The sequence below is a fragment of the Oncorhynchus nerka genome, linkage group LG11, assembly GCF_034236695.1.
Source record: "Oncorhynchus nerka isolate Pitt River linkage group LG11, Oner_Uvic_2.0, whole genome shotgun sequence".
Taxonomy (NCBI): domain Eukaryota; kingdom Metazoa; phylum Chordata; class Actinopteri; order Salmoniformes; family Salmonidae; genus Oncorhynchus; species Oncorhynchus nerka.
Window position 1 is genome coordinate 21681287 of NC_088406.1, and position 18654 is coordinate 21699940.

General features: G+C 41.7%; 1 long non-coding RNA gene across 4 annotated transcripts; it reads left to right on the forward strand.

Annotated features, from left to right (window-relative positions):
- Positions 1–3946: 3946 nt before the first annotated feature.
- LOC115136604 (uncharacterized) lies at positions 3947–17867 on the forward strand. Of its 4 annotated transcripts, XR_010465025.1 has the most exons (5): positions 3947–4303; positions 11571–16087; positions 16642–16767; positions 16992–17113; positions 17407–17867. It is a non-coding gene; the product is annotated as an uncharacterized LOC115136604 (long non-coding RNA). The 4 variants fall into 4 exon arrangements; XR_010465024.1 differs by having other exon boundaries at positions 16992–17867; XR_010465026.1 differs by having other exon boundaries at positions 3948–4303; positions 11571–15803; positions 16992–17867.
- The last annotated feature ends 787 nt before the right edge of the window (positions 17868–18654 follow it).

Consider the following 18654-nt stretch of genomic DNA (forward strand, 5'->3'; position numbering starts at 1 on the left):
TCCTTCTGCATTGAACCTACATCAGGAGTTACCAACCCCTCCTGGGGAGCCACTGGGTGACCGGCTTTTGAACACACCTGATTAATAGGGTCCATGAGGAGTGTTACAGTAGGTCACCCCTGATGAGGAAGAGTAGGCTAGAAGACAACTTTTAACAAACACTATATAGACACAAGTATTTGTGTATTTTCAAATTAGCGGATTCGGCTGTTTCAGCCACACCTGTTGCTGGCAGTTGTATAAAATCGAACAGACAGACATGCAATCTCCATAGGAAAAACATTAGCAATAGAATGGCCTTACTGAAGAGCTCAGTGACATTCAATGTGGCACCATCATAGGATAGAGCTGCCCCAGTCAACCGTAAGTGCTGTTGTTGTGAAGTGGAAATGTCTTGGAGCAGAAACAGCTCTGCCAGTAGGCCACACAAGCTCACAGAACGGAACGGGACCGCCGAGTGCTGATGCGCTTAGCGTGTAAAAATTGTCTGTCTTCTACTGGAACAGTCGCTACTGAAATCCAAACTGCCTCAATGTCAGCACAAGAACTGTTCGTCGGGAGCTTCATGAAATGGGTTTCCATGGCCAAGCAGCCGCACACAAGCCTAAGAGCACCATGCACAATGCCAAGCGTTGGCTGAAGTAGTGTAAAGCTCGCCACCATTGGACTCTGGTGCAGTGGAAATGCGTTCTCTGGAGTGATGAATCACACTTCATCTGGCAGTCCAACTGACAAATCTGGGTTTAGCGGATGCCGGGAGAACCCTACCTGCCCGAATGTATAGTGCTAACTGCAAAGTTGGATGGAGGAGGAATAATGGTCTAGGGCTGTTTTTCATGATTCGGGCTAGACCACTTAGTTACAGTGAAGGAAAATCTTAACGCTACAGCATAAAATTACATTCTAGACCAGGTATTCCCAAACTGGGGTACGCGCAATGCCGTCGGGGGTACGCCAAATAAAAATGTGATTCACATTTTTTATTTTTTATTTAAAAAAAGTTTATCTTCACATTTTCACACAGTACATTTATATTTTCCAACGGGACTACACATTTGGGTGAGGTTTTTTTCTTGCCTGAGTAGCCTCGTTATACTGCCAAAAATGTTATTAAACCATCTAGTGTTCAGCGAAATAACAACACAATATCAAATACAGGTAGCCTATTCAAATAATTAACATCCAATCACATTAACCGTTACTCTCTCACGGGAAACCTTCACTCTTACGCAGACATTTAGAAATGAAACATGACCATTTTAAAAACAACCCCCCCGGAGTTTTTTGCGTGAGAAAAAGACTACTTTCGAGTAGTACGACATCTGTAAAAGCAACAGATGCATTAATAAGAAGGGGCTAGAAGCATCTTATATGGTGAGCTACAGAGTGGCTATGACAGGCAAGCCCCATGCTATTGTGTAAGACTTCATTCTTCCTGCTGCCGCAGTTATGGCTGGGACAATGCTGGGGGAAAAGGCCCAAAAAACTATACAGACCATACCTTCATCAAACGACAATGTTTCACGATGCATCAGTGACATGGCAGGAGATGTTTTGAAACAATAACTGCTTTGCATACAAGCCAGTGAATTATATGCGCTACAGCTGGATGAGTCAACAGACCTGGCCTGGCACAGGTCCTGGTACAGGCCTGGCACAGGTCCTCGTATAGGCCTGGCACAGGTCCTCGTATATGTCTGTTACGTTTATTGGGGGTCAATTAAGGAAGACATTCTCTTCCGCAAACCACTGGAAACCAGGACAACATGAGAGGATATTTTTAAAGTACTGGACAGGTTTGTGACATCAAATGGACTTTGGTGGTCCAGATGTGTTGGTATCTGTACAGATGGCGCAAAAGCCATGACAGGGAGACATAGTGGAGTGGTAACGCGCCTGCAAGCAGTTGCTCCCGACACCACTTGGGAATGCCTGACAGCTTGAAAAACGTTTTGAACACGACAGTGAAAATGGTTAATTTTGTTAAAGCAAGGCCCCAGAACTCTTGTGTATTTTCTGCATTATGCAATGATATGGGCAGCGACCATGTAACGCTTTTACAACATACAGAATTGCGCTGGTTATCAGGGGGCAAAGTATTGAAGTGGTGGAAGTGCAAATTAACTCAAGCTTACGGACAATGTCAAATGTGATATAGCGAAGCACCTGAGTCAGCTGGATGTGCAATTACGCAGGTACTTTCCCGAAACGGACGACATAACAAATCAAGTTGTTTATCCCTTTCATGCCCTGCCTCCAGTCCACTTACCCATATCTGAACAAGAGAGCCTCACCGAAATTGCAACAAGCGGTTCTGTGAAAATTTAATTTAATCAGAAGCCACTGCCAGATTTCTGGATAGGGCTGTCTCAGAGTATCCTGCCTTGGCAAATTGTGCTGTTAAGACACGGATTCCCTTTGCAACCATGTACCTATGGGAGAGTGGCTTTTCGGCTCTCACTAGCATGAAAACTAAATACAGGCACAGACTGTATGTGGAAAATAATTGATGACAGACTCTCCAATACAACCCAACATTGCAGAGTAATGTGCATCATTTCAAGCACACCCTTCTCATTAACCTGTGGTGACTTATTCACAATGTTTGATGATCAAATAAGGTTTTATATGTAATATGGCTAAATAAAGAGCAAAATTATTGATTATTATTATTTGTGCCCTGGTCCTATAAGAGCTCTTGGTCACTTCCCACGAGCTGGGTTGTGACAAAAACACACTAATTCTTAGGTTTAATAAATGTATCGTATAGTGTGTGTGACAGGCTTACAATGATGGCAAACAAATATTTGAGAGTGCTAGAGGGGGTTGCAGAACTATAGAACAATAAAACGTTTGGGAACAACTGTTCTAAACGATTCTGTGCTTCCAACTTTGTGGCAACAGTTTGCAGAAGGCCCTTTCCTGTTTCGGCATGACAATGCCCCCGTGCACAAAGCAAGGTCCAAAAAGAAATGGTTTGTCAAGATCACTGTGGAATATCTTGTCTGGCCTGCACAGATCCCTGACCTCAACCCCATTGGGATGAATTGGAAAGCCGACTGCGAGCCAGTGTAACCGGTGTGAAATGGCTAGCTAGTTAGCAGGGTGTGCGCTAATAGCGTTTCGATTGGTGACGTCACACGCTCTGAGACCTTGAAGTAGTTGTTTCCCCACGGAGTTTGTGGAGCGATAGGTAACGATGCTTCGAGGGTGTTAGTTGTTGATGTGTGTAGAGGATCCCTGGTTCAAGCCCAGGTTGGGGCGAGGAGAGGGACGGAAGGAAGACTGTTACACCAGGCCAAATCAGACATCAGTGCTGGACCTCACTAATGCTCGTGGCTGAATGGAAGCAAGTCGCCACCTCAATGTTCGAGTGGAAAGCCTTCCCAGAAGAGTGAGGCTTTTATAGCAGCAAATGGGCTTTCATTGTAAAGGGTTTGCTTTTATAGCAGCAAAGGGGGACATATTTTTTACATTACTAGTCACTTAGCGGACACTCTTATCCAGAGTGACTTACAGGAGTAATTAGGGTTAAGTGCCTTGCTCAAGGGTACATCAACATATTTTTTTCACCTAGTCAGGGTTTCAAACCAGCGACCTTTCCGTTACTGGCCCAGCGCTCTTAACCACTACGCCAACTCTGACATTTTGGAATGAGATGTTCGACGAGCAGGTGTCCACATACTTTTGGTCATGAGTATTGGTCAGTGTGTTATGATAATTGAAGACAGAATTATTCAGAGACATCATACTATGTAAATTTACCAGTTACTTTACCCTATCCCGAGCAGCTCACCAACCATCCTACTTGTTGCTTAGTAAAACTGGACCTCTTTCCCCAACTATAGGTGCAAGACAGGAAAACATCTGTACTCCAGTGGCTATGTCGCTCTTGCCCTATAGGGCGAACTGGTTGATTGAGTTTATTTGGCCTCGGCCTCTATCTCTGAGCTCTATTGCCATTTGCCACGTAATCTCCCGAGTGCAGAGTATATGCAGAGTTCATATGCTATTCGGAACGAGAAAACGCGGAAATGTCAGACTTGCTAACTGGTTGTAGTTATATACGTGCCGCGTACATGGTTAGCAAGTGGGTAAATGTCCGAGTTTCCTAGCTCCGACTAGCACTTGAAAGCGGCAATAGGTACAAGGGGCGGATTGCGTAGCAGAGCAACACGAGCCTGTCAGAACCGGAGGAGAACACACGGGCAAAATCTTAGAGCATACAAGTTCAAGGGGGGGATTGTTTTAGTTTCCCCTGTGAAAACAAAACATTGAAACGTGGATATTGTTGATTAAGTAGGTAAGTGAAAGTAACGCTAATTAGGTTAGCTACTGTAGTTATATTTTCGACTGGTAGAGGTGGCGCAAGTATGTGCCAATGTCAGTGTCGTTATGGCTAGCTACAGAATTCTAGCTAACATTAGGGATTAGCTCGCAAACGTTTCGTTTTTGACGTTGAAGTTCTTAACGTAGCTAGTTCCTATATCAGGCGAATAATTAGTTAAATATACCCTGATGCCAAATGTTTACATTATTGCATATGTTAGTCGGTCACATGTTGAGCTCGTACTTCTTCGTGGCTTCATGCACTGTTTGACTGATTTGGGCTTTAGCAACACTGCCCAAATTCGTTGAACATTCAATCAACCAGATAACTACGTGAAATGACACTTGCATATGGTTGCATGATCATCGACTTGCTTTCCTGTCGACTACCTGTGGATCTTTCTCGTCGAGAAAACCGAAGATTAGGCGAACTAGTTTAATACTAACGTTACGTATGCATGAACATAAACTGTAGCTATTGGATTCAACATGCTGTTCACATATTAAACTCAGCAAAAAAAGAAACGTCCATTTTTCAGGACCCTGTCTTTAAAAGATCATTCGTAAAAAGCCAAATAACTTCACAGATCTTCATTGTAAAGGGTTTAAACACTGTTTCCCATGCTTGTTCAATGAACCATAAACAATTAATGAACATGCACCTGTGGAACGGTCTTTAAGACACTAACAGCTTATAGATGATAGGCAATTAAGGTCACAGTTATGAAAACTGAGGACACTAAAGAGGCCTTTTTAATGACTGAAAAACAAAGGAGTTAAATAAATAAATACAGTAGGGGGAGAGGTAGTTGTTTGGTTTGATATAGGGAAGATATCATATCAACAGAATATTAGAATCGATACTGAAAAACGACTGGGTCTTTGGCTGAGACCTGTGGATATCATCTCAGTGAACCCTTTCCATTCCAGGGGGGCCACAGTCAGGCTAATATTCAGTGCAGGAATAAAACTCACAACCCTGGTCTTTTAACCAATCTGCTCAAACCAACATCTCAAATCCTCACTTCTCAATCGGTCTCATGCAGGCTCTTTATTCTCTATGAGAGGCAGTGTCAACTAGTAGTCTGAGTGTCAGCATGTCAGGTTTGAGGCTGAGCACTACTTGTACTGGCTTTTTAGGGTCACTTGTATAAATCAGGGCTGGTTAGTGAATTGCCTCCAGACACCCATTATACAAGATCCAACTTCCCCTTTCCAAGAGGAGGGGTTGTTTCAGGAGCCAGGCTACTCATATATATGAGGGAGATATATCTCCTGCTGTGATAAGGAAGGGCAGAGATGTTTAAAATTATTCAGGGAAGATCTGACTGGGGTGATTGTGTTCTGTAGCCCAGTAGGCTTTATTTATCAGATTTTTTAAATTTTTACACTGTTTACATTTGATAAAGAATGCAGTACTATCAGTTGGCACAATATAGAACAATATCCTAATGTATTTGCATCACAGCATGGCCAATCCATATGAAATCCTGGGTCTGATGCATGTCCATAATGCCAAAAAAGCCTGTCCACTTTAAAAACTTTCACCAGCCTATTTATATTCTGACAGAGGGATGGATGTTAGACATTTTGACTGTTCAGTACTCCCAGAGTACTCAACAACAACAAAAAATATGGTATTTTTTAGAACAGAAGGCCAGCACAGAAAAAAATATAAATGCAACAATTTTATTGAGTTACAGTTCATATAAGGGAATCAGTCAATTTTAAATAAATTCCTTAGGCTGTAATCTATGGATTTCACATGACTGGGCAGTGGCGCAGACATGAGTGCGGCTTGGGAGGGCATAGGCCCACCCACTTGGGAGCCAGGCCCAGCCAATCAGAATTAGTTTGCCCCCACAAGTGGTCTGCGGTTGTGAGGCCGTTTGGACGCACCGCCAAATTCTCTAAAATGACGGAGGCGGCTTATGGTAGAGAAATGAACATTAAATGATCTGGCAACAGCTCTGGTGGACATTCCTGAAGTCGGCATGCCAATTGCATGCTCCCTCAAACATGAGACCTCTTTGGCATTGTGTTGTGTGACAAAACTGCACATTTTAGTGGCCTTTTATTGCCCCCAACACAAGGTGCACCTATAATGATCATGCTGTTTAATCAACATATTAATATGCCACACCTGTCAAATGGATGGATTATCTTGGCAAAGGAGAAATGCTTACTAACAGGGATGTAAACAAATTTGTTTACAATCTGAGAGAAATAAGCTTTTTGTGCGTGTGGAACATTTCTGGGATCCTTTATTTCAGCTCATGAAACATGGGACCAACACTTTACATGTTGCGTTTTTATATTTTTGTTCAGTATATATGCCAACAGTGTGCAACAATGCCTAATTTATCATAACCATTACAGATAATGAATCCTAATTGCTAAATTGCCTATTATATAGTCAATAAAAAGTGCAATTTTAAGATGAATGAAACAGTAATATCAACTGGTTATATTAGTGCGTTTGGAAAGTATTCAGACCCCTTCACTTTTTCCACCTTTTTGTTACGTTACAGCCTTACTTTAAAATTGATTACATTTTTTTTTTACCTCAATCTACACACAACTCCCATAATTACACAGCAAAAACTGGTTTTAGAAAATATTTGCAAATGTATAAAAAAACGTTTAAAAAACTGACAGCCTCAAGTCTTCTTAGGTATGACGCTACAAGCTTGGCACACCTGTATTTGGGGAGTTTCATTCTTCTCTGCAGATCCTCTCAGGTTGGATGGGGAGTGTCGCTACACAGCTATTGTCATGTCTCTCCAGAGATGTTCGATCGGGTTCAAGTCCAGGCTCTGGCGGGGCCACTCAAGGACTTTCAGAGACTTGTCCCAAAGCCACTCCTGTGTTGTCTTGGCTGTGTGCTTAGGGTCCTTGTCCTGTTGGGAGGTGAACCTTCACCCCAGTCTGAGTTCCTGAGCGCTCTGGAGCAGGTTTTCATCAAGGATCTCTCTGTACTTTGCTCTGTTCATCTTTCCCTTGATCCTGACTAGTCTCCCAGGCCCTGCTGCTGAAAAACATCCCCACAGCATGATGCTGCCACCACCATGCTTCACCATAAGGATAGTATTGGTGATGAGAGGTGCCTGGTTTCCTCCAGATGTGACACTTGGCATTCAGGCCAGAGTTCAATCTTGGTTTCAACAGACCAGAGAATCTTCTTTCTCATGAGAGTAATTTAGGTGCCTTTTGGCAAACTCCAAGCGGGTTGTCATGTGCCTTTTACTGAGCAGTGACTTCCATCTGGCCACTCTACCATAAAGGCCTGATTGGTGGAGTGCTGCAGAGATGGTTGTCCTTCTGGAAGGTTCTCGCATTTACACAGAGGAGCTCTTTCAGAGTGACCATCGGGTTTTTGGTCACCTTCCTGACCAAGGCCCTTCTCTCCTGATTGCTTAGTTTGGCCTTGTGGCCAGCTTTAGGAAGAGTCTTGGTGGTTAGAAACTTCTTCCATTTAAGAAAGATGGAGGCTACTGTATTCTTCAGGACCTTCAATGATGCATACATTTTTTTTTGGTACCCTTCCCTGCATCTGCGCCTCGACACAATCCTGTCTCGGAGCTGTACGGACAATTCCTTTGACCTCATTGCTTGGTTTTTGCTCTGACATGCACTGTCAATTCTAGGACCTTTTATATAGACAGGTGTGTGTGCCTTTTTTCTAAATCATGTCCAATTAATTTAATTGACCACCGGTGGACTTCAGTCAAGCTGTAGAAACGACTCAAGTATGATCAATGGAAACAGGATGCACCTGAGGTCAATTTTGAGGCTCATAGCAAAGGGTCTGAATACTTATGTAAGATAAGGTATTTGTTTTTTATCTATATTATAATGAATTTGCAATTTCTAAAATCCTGTTTTTGTGTGTGTGTGTAATGGCTCTTGCTTGTAGAAGTCTATGGCTGTGCAATGGCATAGCCTTGTCTTGTTAATTCTTGGCGCACCCATCCTGTTAGCAGGATCATTGCAGAGCTTCAAATTAAATTACTAAAAATATTTAATTTTCATGAAATCACAAGTGCAATATGGCAAAACACAGCTGTGTTAATCCATCTGGTGTGTCAGATTTCAAAAAAGCTTTACAGCAAAAGCTATCCAAGCGTTTATGTTAAGACATCTCTTTCAGCAGACAAAACATTACAAACAGCTAACAGCAAAGTAGATTGGTCACGAAAGTCAGAAAAGCAATAAAATGAATCGCTTACCTTTTGATGATTTTCGGATGTTTGCACTCATGAGACTCCCAGTTACATAATGAATGTTCCTTTTGTTCCATAAAGATTATTTTTATATCCAAAATACCTCAATTTGGTTGGCGTGTTTTGTTCAGAAATCCATAGGCTCGAGCGGTCACGACGGGGCAGACAAATTCCAAATAGTATCCGTAAAGTTCGTAGAAACATGTCAAACGTTTTTTATAATCAATCCTCAGGTTGTTTTTACAATATATAATTGATAATATTTCAACCGGACTGTAGCTTTTTCAATGGGGGAGAGAGAGAAAATGTCTGCTGCAAGCTGTTGCGCATGCAAAACTCTGGGGGGACACAGCCATCCACTGATGCGATGTGATCCTTCTCGCTCATTTTTCAGAATAAAAGCCTGAAACTATGTCAAAAGACTGTTCACACCATGTGGAAGCCATAGAGAAAGGAATCTGGTTGATATCCCTTTAAATGGAGGGAAGGCATGCAATGGAACAGAGAGGTTTCAGGAAAAACAGCACTTCCTGGTTGTATTTTCCTCAGGTTTTCGCCTGCAATATCAGTTCTGTTATGCTCACAGACAATATTTTGACAGTTTTGGAAACTTTAGAGTGTTTTCTATCCTAATCTGACAAGTATATGCATATTCTAGATTCTGGGCCTGAGAAATAGGCAGTTTAATTTGGGTATGTTTTTCATCCAAACATCAAATACTGCCCCCTACACTCAAGAGGTTAAATTAGCTGACAAGATGCTCTTATTTCCCTGAGCCCTTATCACAGTCAAGACACCTATTTTATAGTTTATATGATTATGTGGGTGTATTTGTGTGTGGTGTGTGGTGTGTGTGTGTGTGTGTATATATATATAATGGGAAGTGATGCACATCTCAGGTCTAGAACAGTGATCTCTTGATACGGGGCTCAAAATATATATATATTTAGATACACAGATGTTTGATTTAGTTGATTCTGCCAGTTCTTTGGAATTTTCTAATGGATGAACAATTCCACATTGAAAACTGCATGGGGATGAATTACGACCACGACATGTGTTTGGTGAGTATGCCTAGGCTTAATGACTCTGATAAATACGCTGATTGTCTTTATTAAACTGTTTTGCGTATTTTTAGTGTGGAATCTGTCTGTTTAGGGGGTTATAGCCTAGACTAACCAATTCCAACGCCTCATGTCCACCAGATCAGTCTAACTCTTTGCGTTCTTGTGTAAGTCATTCCACAACGCTACATTGGGTATGCCGCACTGGGCTGCGGTGTGTCCTGTGAACCGCATTCCTTCAATATCTTCAACTCGTGCGTTGCTTTACTGTACGGTGGTGCAAATGGAAGTACACACACAGACTTTAACTAGCTAGCTTTTAGCTAATTGAAAGCAAAGCACATGTATAGCAAATGTGGGTTCGTCAGTTGCCACAAAATTATAAACCCCACCTACTGTTAAAATGTATCTAATTCAAATCTGAATGTAAACCTTAACCACACTGCTAACCTTATGCCTAACCTTAAAATAAGACCAAAATGCATATTTTTGTTTTCATGAATCTTTACAATATAGCCAATTTTGGCGTTGTCTGTGGTAACTAGTGTTAACTGCAAAGTAGCCCAAGTGGAAAATGTATTTCAGCTTGTTGTTGGAACACCTAATTCCCTACTTCAGTCAACCATTCCATTTGGAATTTGTGTTAAAACGTGTCATTTGGCAAGGAATGTAGCTGGTTTATCCCATCAGTAGTATATGTAATTCTAGGCATTTCTGTATGACTAATGGGAGTTTGTATGCATGTGTTGAGGGAACGCAAGGGAATTTAGGGCGAACTGTTTGATGTTTGACCTGGTTTCTGCTTAGTTGTGCTCCGCGAATGCACGTGTACAAATGGAACACTAGAGTCAATAATAATAGTTTTGACATCCGTTTTGAGTACTCTATTACCAATGGCCATCCCTACAAGGGAGGGGACAATTCAATGCCAAACAATGAGCTAAAGACTAAACATCCTTCTGGAAATACCAGGGTTGTGTTCAATAGGGCACACTGTGAAAATCTAGGTTATTGTTGGACAAGTGCAGATGGTAAGAAGCCTACCTCCCCGTTTAATAATTCAGATACTAGCCTACCTCCCAGTTTTTATTCACTTTGAAAACGTTTTCTTCTTATTGAACATGACCCGGGTCATCTACCTATCAGTCGCTGCTGTGATATGAAAGAATACAGTAGGAGAGCCTCTCCACACAGTCAATCTGAAGGAAGTAGTCCAATACGTCACGTCAGAATGTGTGGAACTACTGCTGACTGGTTCAGACTCTCCCTGTCTGCAGCAACAGCCAAGAATGTTTCAGGCACTATGACACTGCTGAGTATTGAGATTGGGCCTCAGCCTGCACCAGTCTACCAGAATCCACGGTATATCATCCAGGAGAGATTAAAAATGACATGAAGGCCTTGCGTATACAATGACAGAATTTACACCACATCACTTTATGTAGCCTGGAATTCAGCATCCAAGAGATGTCTTACTCAAAACCCATATTTACATAGTGTGAAGTGACTATGTAAATTTTGCTATGCTAAAATGTCCTTGTTAGCGGATAGTGTTTTTTTATTTGATTTTTTTGTATATTAAGTAACAACAACAATGTGCAGCGGTTCTGCTGCCCTGTGTTCGTTCGGTTGTCATTTCTATTTCTTCAGAGATCCTTCGGTGGAAGCGTTGCCATTAGACGTGCAGGGGGGAAACCAGGGGAGGATGAACTATAATGGTTATTTCGTAGCATTTTAGAACTGGTCATTTTTGACCATACTCTTATGGTTTAGGATGATCCTTAATTTGGATTTGCCTAATTGTGTATTATAGATATGGTTAAGTAATGTAAAATATGGTTCTCTTGTCTCTCACTTAAGTCTTAGTCAGACTTAGCCCAAGGTACCAATAAACTAATGAAAATACATAGCTGTAGCCTGATTTGTATACTGTATGTTCTCTTCCTGGTCACAGGTGCGTGGTGTTGGCGAGCAAGTGGACCACCAATGACTGCACCTTCAGAACTGTAGAGGCAGTAACTGTCACTGCATCTGCAGGACTTGTCTGAGAGACTTGGCTGACCCTACGGAGTGTTGCAGTGTGCCTGCCCAGGGAGGGCGTCACCATGAGGCAGCTGAAGGGGAAGCCCAAGAAGGAGACATCCAGGGACAAGAAGGAGCGTAAGGCGGCCATGCAGGAGGCCCGGTCGCAGGTGGCCACAGTGGTTCTACCCACGCTGGCTGTGGTGGTGCTGCTCATCGTAGTCTTTGTTTACGTAGCCACCATGCCCAGGGCCTTAGAGTAGTGCCAGGTTCCACATACCTCCCCTTGGCCCTAACCCCTTGATGTTAGCATGTCTGTCTGGTCTTAATAGGTATAAGCAGTGTCAGCATTCTCCAACCCTGTTCCTGGAGAGCTACCTTGCTGTAGGTCTTCACTCCAACCCTAGTTGTAACTAACCTGATTCAGCCTATCAACTAGCTAATTATTAGAATCAGGTGTGCTAGATTAGGGTTGGAGCGAAAAACTACAGGAAGGTATCTCTCCAAGAACAGCGTTGGTGTGAACCTACAGGACGGTAGCTCTCCAGGAACAGCGTCGGAGAGCCCTGAGCAGTGTAGTACTACAGCGTCCACCATATTGCTCCTATCTAATAGATCTTGGCCAAGGGGAAGGGTAGGGGTTGAATCGGGTCCTGCTCTAGGATGGCTGGGCCCCGCTGGGGATGTATGCCTCAGCCCTGCCTCCATGGACTGGGTCCCAATTTACTCAGAGACTTGCTGCACCCAAAGGATGCCCCCCACCCCCCGACTCCCAGCTTAATGTACTCATCCCTCATATAGCAGTTTTTTTAAATGTTATTTTATTTAACCTTTATTTAACTAGGCAAGTTTTCTGGTCACTCATTTCATCCTCTCACCCACACTTCACTATCTCCTTGTGTCCTCGGAGACCTGCCATTTGTCTTAATTGAAGCTTCCTGCCAAGTGCCATTTTGCCATGAGAGAATTGAGCTGCAAAACAATCATTGAATGGAGAAGTATTACAGGAGTGGCTTCATAGGTGCCTTTTTGATGGATGAAGATGTGTGGCAACTAAGGCAACCATGTTAGCTCAAGGGCAGAACTTTTATCTGCTACATCTCACTCATTCTGTTACGACAGTGGGATTCATGTTGGCTCTGGTGCTGTCTTAGTTTCAATTTCCTGTTTATCAAAGGACTTTCGGTACACACCTTGCCAAGTTTGATCTGAGGATGTTTTATTCAGGTGAAAGGTTGAAGAAGCATTTAATTAAAGTGTGACAAAATGAATCTACTGGCATTGTTTAGCAATGTGTTTTTCAAGATTAAGGTTACATGACAAAGAGCATTTGACCGTTTTCAGGCCAGCAGTCCAAGCTATGTCTAGAATGTATACATCCAAAAATTTGCGATTACAAAAAAAAAAGAACATTTTCACATGCCAGCAATTGGTCCTGTCTGTTCAAATAGTTGAAAGCAACTCAGGATTTTGTCCTGATTGAATGTGGTGTTTTTGTACTAGACAGATTGTGAATATGTCACACAGGAGAACATAATATATTAATGTACAATCACAGCGCTACACACTTTGTACCTTTTTTAAGTTATTGACAACTTTGACTTTTGGGTCGCTCAATATGACATCTGTGCAGATGTGAAAATATGTGCCTTATAACATTTGACAATTCCTCTTTTTCAGTTAATAAAGAACTGAAAACTGTTTGTTGCTCGAGTCCCCTCAAACTCGATTCTGGACCTCGAAGACAGTTTTTTTTCCATTTTTCCCCTCTATTCAGGGACAGGTTTAGACCTGGGACACCTGGTGGGTGAAATGACCTCCTAGGGTAAGAGTTGAATACCCCTGCTCTAGTCTATTTGGTGTAATTTGGTGTACCTTTAACCCATATGCAGTAATGCAGGCAGCCCGGTGGATCAGTAGTGTCACCTGGCATCCTCTAGGGACACTAAAGAGCAGTGTCCCTACTGTCCCCTAGGCGTACTGTATGTCTGTGTTGGCCCCTGCCCCTGTTGCCCAAAGTCTGACTTGCTTTGGATGAGGAATGGTTGGATTTTGCTCTGTCCTGTAATATATAATCTGAGAGTGCAGGCAAGGATGAACAAGGGAAAGAACATGATCTAAGATTGATTGCTCCTTAGAACTTCAGATGGAGCACTTAAAGTAAGGACACATTCTGTAATATACTGAGACGGTGGAGAATCCTCTTGTGTACCAGATTGACATTTTTTTAATGAGCGGCTATCCATAAATGTCAGAGCAGAGAAAAGGCTTAACCTTATCAGTCTTGAGACTCCAACAAAAATAGTCTTCATTTATGACTTTCATTTATCTGCATGTCCAGCCCTTATTTAGCCTCAGTGTTTTACCGTTTTATTTTCAGGACAACTAGGGCTACAAGTAAAATAATTTGACATAAAAAGTTGCATTCATTAGTTTTATTGACTAATGTATATTTATAGAAATATATATTTTAAAGTGGGACTTAATACAAAAACCTGAATATGAATTGTTTGGCCAGTGGGAAATGAATATCCAACTAGTCAGTGACAACTGTGCAGTTTGGAGTTTGTTACAGCAACTATGTGAGCTTATGTTTGAGTATTATAGGCACTATGTCCTTGGATTTCCTATGATCTTCTTTGTAGAATAACCCCTTACCTTCTAAGGACTCTTATGTAGCTTGTGAGCGTCAACATGATACGTGCATGTTTGTGAGAGTCAGCTTTTTATAGATCGCTTTTACGTAACTCTACCCAGCCCCGGGCCCCGCCCTTGTCCCACAAACACCGCTCTAGCTCAGCCCCTGTTAATCACAAAGCTGAAGCAGGAGACATGGACAAATCCAATGGTACACATTTTTATTTTACCTTTATTTAACTAGGCAAGTCAGTTAAGAATTCTTATTTTCAATGACAGCCTAGTGGGTTGGGGCAGAACGACAGATTTGTACCTTGTCAGCTCGGGGGTTTGAACTTGCAACCTTCCGGTTACTGGTCCAACGCTCTAACCACTAGGCTACCCTGCCACCCCAAATCTAATGGTACAACCCAGAAGTCTGTAGCTCAAACACACAATGTTTAAAAAGGTGTCCAAATCGTGCCGGCGACGCGGTGGGACTCATTGGGACCCCTGTGAAATAGAGAAAGTTAAGCCGAGACACAAGCACCTCACACCATACCCCCTCCCTTCTTCCAACACACAGCTGCAACATGAAGTTAATCTACTTCCTATCTATCCACTATACAGCAAAAATATCCAGCAGACCATTACCTTGGAGAAGCGCTGTAGTCTAACAAGATGTCTGTTTGAATGGATCCAGCCTATTCTCTAGTCTCCCCTCTCTTCCTGGTGTCTCATTAAAAGTTGGAGGGAGACAGATGGTGCGGTGCAAGTCAAGTATGGCTGCCTTCGTATGTCAGCTTCTCTATCTCTGTGTGCTCTCTCACTATCCCCATACTTGCTGGGTTAGAGGTGTGGTTTGGGGTAAGAAGACCTGAGTTTGGGGTCAAGTGCTTGAGAAATGTTAACAATTACTTTATTAGATAAAAATGAATCACATCTAAAAACATTAAAAAATTAGATTTTTTTACTAAGACCATAGAATCATGTATACTGTTCATCTGAATAGTTTGAGATGTACAGTAAGACCTCTGATGTAAACACGTTGAGAATGGAGGTGGTTCAGAACATTGAAATGTTCAAATCATTATGGAAAATAGAGTATTTTTTTAAGTTGATCGAGAAAAGACATTTATCTCCCTTGAACAGGATATTATCTTGAAACCATCTGCCATCCTTCCTTTCTCCTCATTTGAGACCAAGCACGGAGACACTAATGAATAGTCATTGGCTGACAGTATTTGTTCAGTGAAGGTGGAGTGAAATGCAGGTGTGTCATAGTAGACTTGTTAGAAGGACAGAATGCCTTGTGAGGAGTTCAGATACACCCCAACTCTGTCAGTGTTTGAGGAAACGACGTTTGAGGAGTCTCAGGCGCCAGGATTTGTCATTGTAACAACATAAACAGTTGAGCTCTTTTCCAACCCTGCTCATGTCTTTTATATGCCACACCTGCATTACCCTTTCCCACCACACAGCCTCCCAGTAACAACGTCCAGTCAAACCTTCTCTTCACAGCACCTGAGGATAGTCGTCAAATCTCTCGGTGTGATATAGATTATTCAACTAACATTAATCTAGCACCAGGATCAGCAGTGTTTAGCAGAAACTAAACTTTTAACATAAACTATATTTTGCTAGCTAATTTAGCGAACGTCGGTAGCCTCGAACCCCGGCCATATTAGATCATATAAATTAGTTAGCCTCAAACTTTGCCCGGTCATACTGCTAGTTGCAGTGAACGGCACCGTCATGTTTTATTAAAAACAATGCTGAAAAAAAAACTATAACAGCCACGGAAACACATTGGACTATGTTAATGCTATCAAGGTAAATTAATTTACATACTAGCAAGATTGTTGCTTGCTTGCAGGGCCAGGCATACATAGATTAGACAACGGAGATGCTCAAAATCCTGGTAGTTCTCGATTTTTTGGGACTATTGTCTTTATTTTGCTTTATAATTGGCTTAAGACAAGCTACCTAAATGTGACTTTTCGGCTAGTACTGAAGCAGGACATGTTTTTGAGTTACGTTTTTAGCCCAAAGCCTTGTATTTAAGCAAAACAACTTAAGGTAGGCAATTTATTCAGCCTGACTGGCTTTCATTTAAATGCTAACGTTAGCCGCGCTAGCTCGCGATTAGCATGAAGACACAGAAAGCTCACATAAAGGAAATTTGGCTAGTGACAACCTTATAAAACCATTGCTAACGTTACATGTCAGCTTTCGAACAGAGTAGACTAATGTGCACGTTTATTTTTAATATATTCCATCGAAGTTTATTAGAATAAAATAACCAGGCATATATATACCTAGTACTGCTTCAAAGGAACAGGGTTCCCATTCCTTCCGCTTTATTTTCACACAATTGTGTCTTGCAGAAGGGAACCATGAAGAGGAGCTTGGAGTGGGCAAGGGAGAGGCTGATAAAGCAGCAGAGGAGACCTGATTAATCAAGTATCAATTAATTTAGGTGATTCTCAACTGGTTGGCATGCACAACATAAGGTATGCAACATTAAGTCCAATCAGATATCCAATGTTATTAAAACATGTATCCCAATTTAAAGTCGAGCAACGTTTGTCATTTGTGTTAATGTTATGAACTAACAATCTATGGTTCTTGGAGTCAATGAATCAATTGAAAGTGACTACAATTAGACATTTTAAAACTGTGCCAGTAAAGATGACAAAGTAATCTGCTCTTATGGTTATGTTTACATTTTTTCCAGACACTTCAATCTGACACTTGTTAATGTTTGACGTCAGGCAAAACATCTTCAGCCACCGTAGGACGGAGAGCCGCTGGTTGGCATTTGACTGCAGTGTCTGTCTGGGTGTACCAGGAAAGAACGTTAGTAGTTAGGTCCCCATGATATCAAAGCTTCTTACCGTCTCCACTGCAGCCTAGTCAATATCGATAAAATAAAATAAACTGGAACAATGGATTGTACGACATTATGTACAACTCCAGTTTGCCTATTGCCCCAACATATGTCAATTATACATTTTTACATACGTCAGAGTGCATTTTCTTTTATAGCTTTGCGTTCAACGCCATCCTTACCCACAAACTGGTTAGCAGGCTCTGGGTGTAAATCCTGTAATAAATTAGATTTTTTACATTATAAGAATGTGTATCCACAGAATGGACCTGACACTACCATGGTACACATGAGTACATGAAGGAGCTGTGGGACCTGACAATGGTGATAGGACAAGTTTCAGCATAAGCAAAACAAAGTAGATGGTGATACTTGACCATTCTCCCATCTACTGTACATTGACATGGAGATGATCAGCAGCTGCAAGTTCCTGGGCACCCTGATATCCTTTTCTGCCCTCAGTTACTTCACTCAAAGTCCCACTTGTGCTTCTCCACTAACCTCAAACTTGCTGCACCACGACCTATGTACCAACTACAGTGTCTTTTATTGCCATAACACATGTAAAGGAAATGTCCATATTTACTGTAAGATTTATTTATGGTAACATTGCACATATTGTAACATAGTCCCTTGACATACATGACTTAACTACTTTGCATAATGCTCAGTTTACCCACTAAAATCATACATTTATTTAAATATTAAAGCTGCATTATGTAATACTGTGTCCAATTGATTCTGATTGGTTGTAATGTTTTTGAAAACTTTCACTACAAAATTTTTTTGCTGATGGACAATCCTGTCGGAAACTTTCATAATATCAATTATTTTGGGACACATCAATTAACATTGGCTGCAGTATTCTGAACTTACTAGGTGGTCATGCAATGACTGTTCTGGATAATTCCCCTTAAATTAATTATTTAAATCAAATCAAATTGTCTTTGTCACATGCACCAAATACAACAGGTGTAGTAGACCTTACAGTGAAATGCTTACTTACAAGCCCTTAACCAACAATGCAGTTACAAAAAAAGTAAATAATTAAAGAGCATCAGTAAAATAACAATAGCGAGGCTATATACAGGGGGAGTACCGGTACAGAGAATGTGTGGGGGTACTGGTTAGTCGAGTTAATATATACATATAGGTAGAGATATTAAAGTGACTGCATAGAGTAGCAGCAAATAGTCTGGGTAGCCATTTGATTAGATGTTCAGTAGTCTTATGGGTTGGGGGTAGAATCTGTTTAGAAACTTCTTGGACCTAGACTTGGTGCTCCGGTACCGCTTGCGATGTGGTTGCAGAGAACTGTAGCTGTGGCTCCACTGGCAATCCCAGCCTAGGAATGCTGAAGCCCCCGACGTGAAAATGAACATCTCCATGGTTAAAGGGTGTGTTCCCCCCTGAAAAAAGGAAAGGTGGGGACATTAATGTCCATAAGTAACACTTGTTGGAGAACACAATACTCTGAAGTGAAAGTAGTTTAGGATTTAATTTATTACAT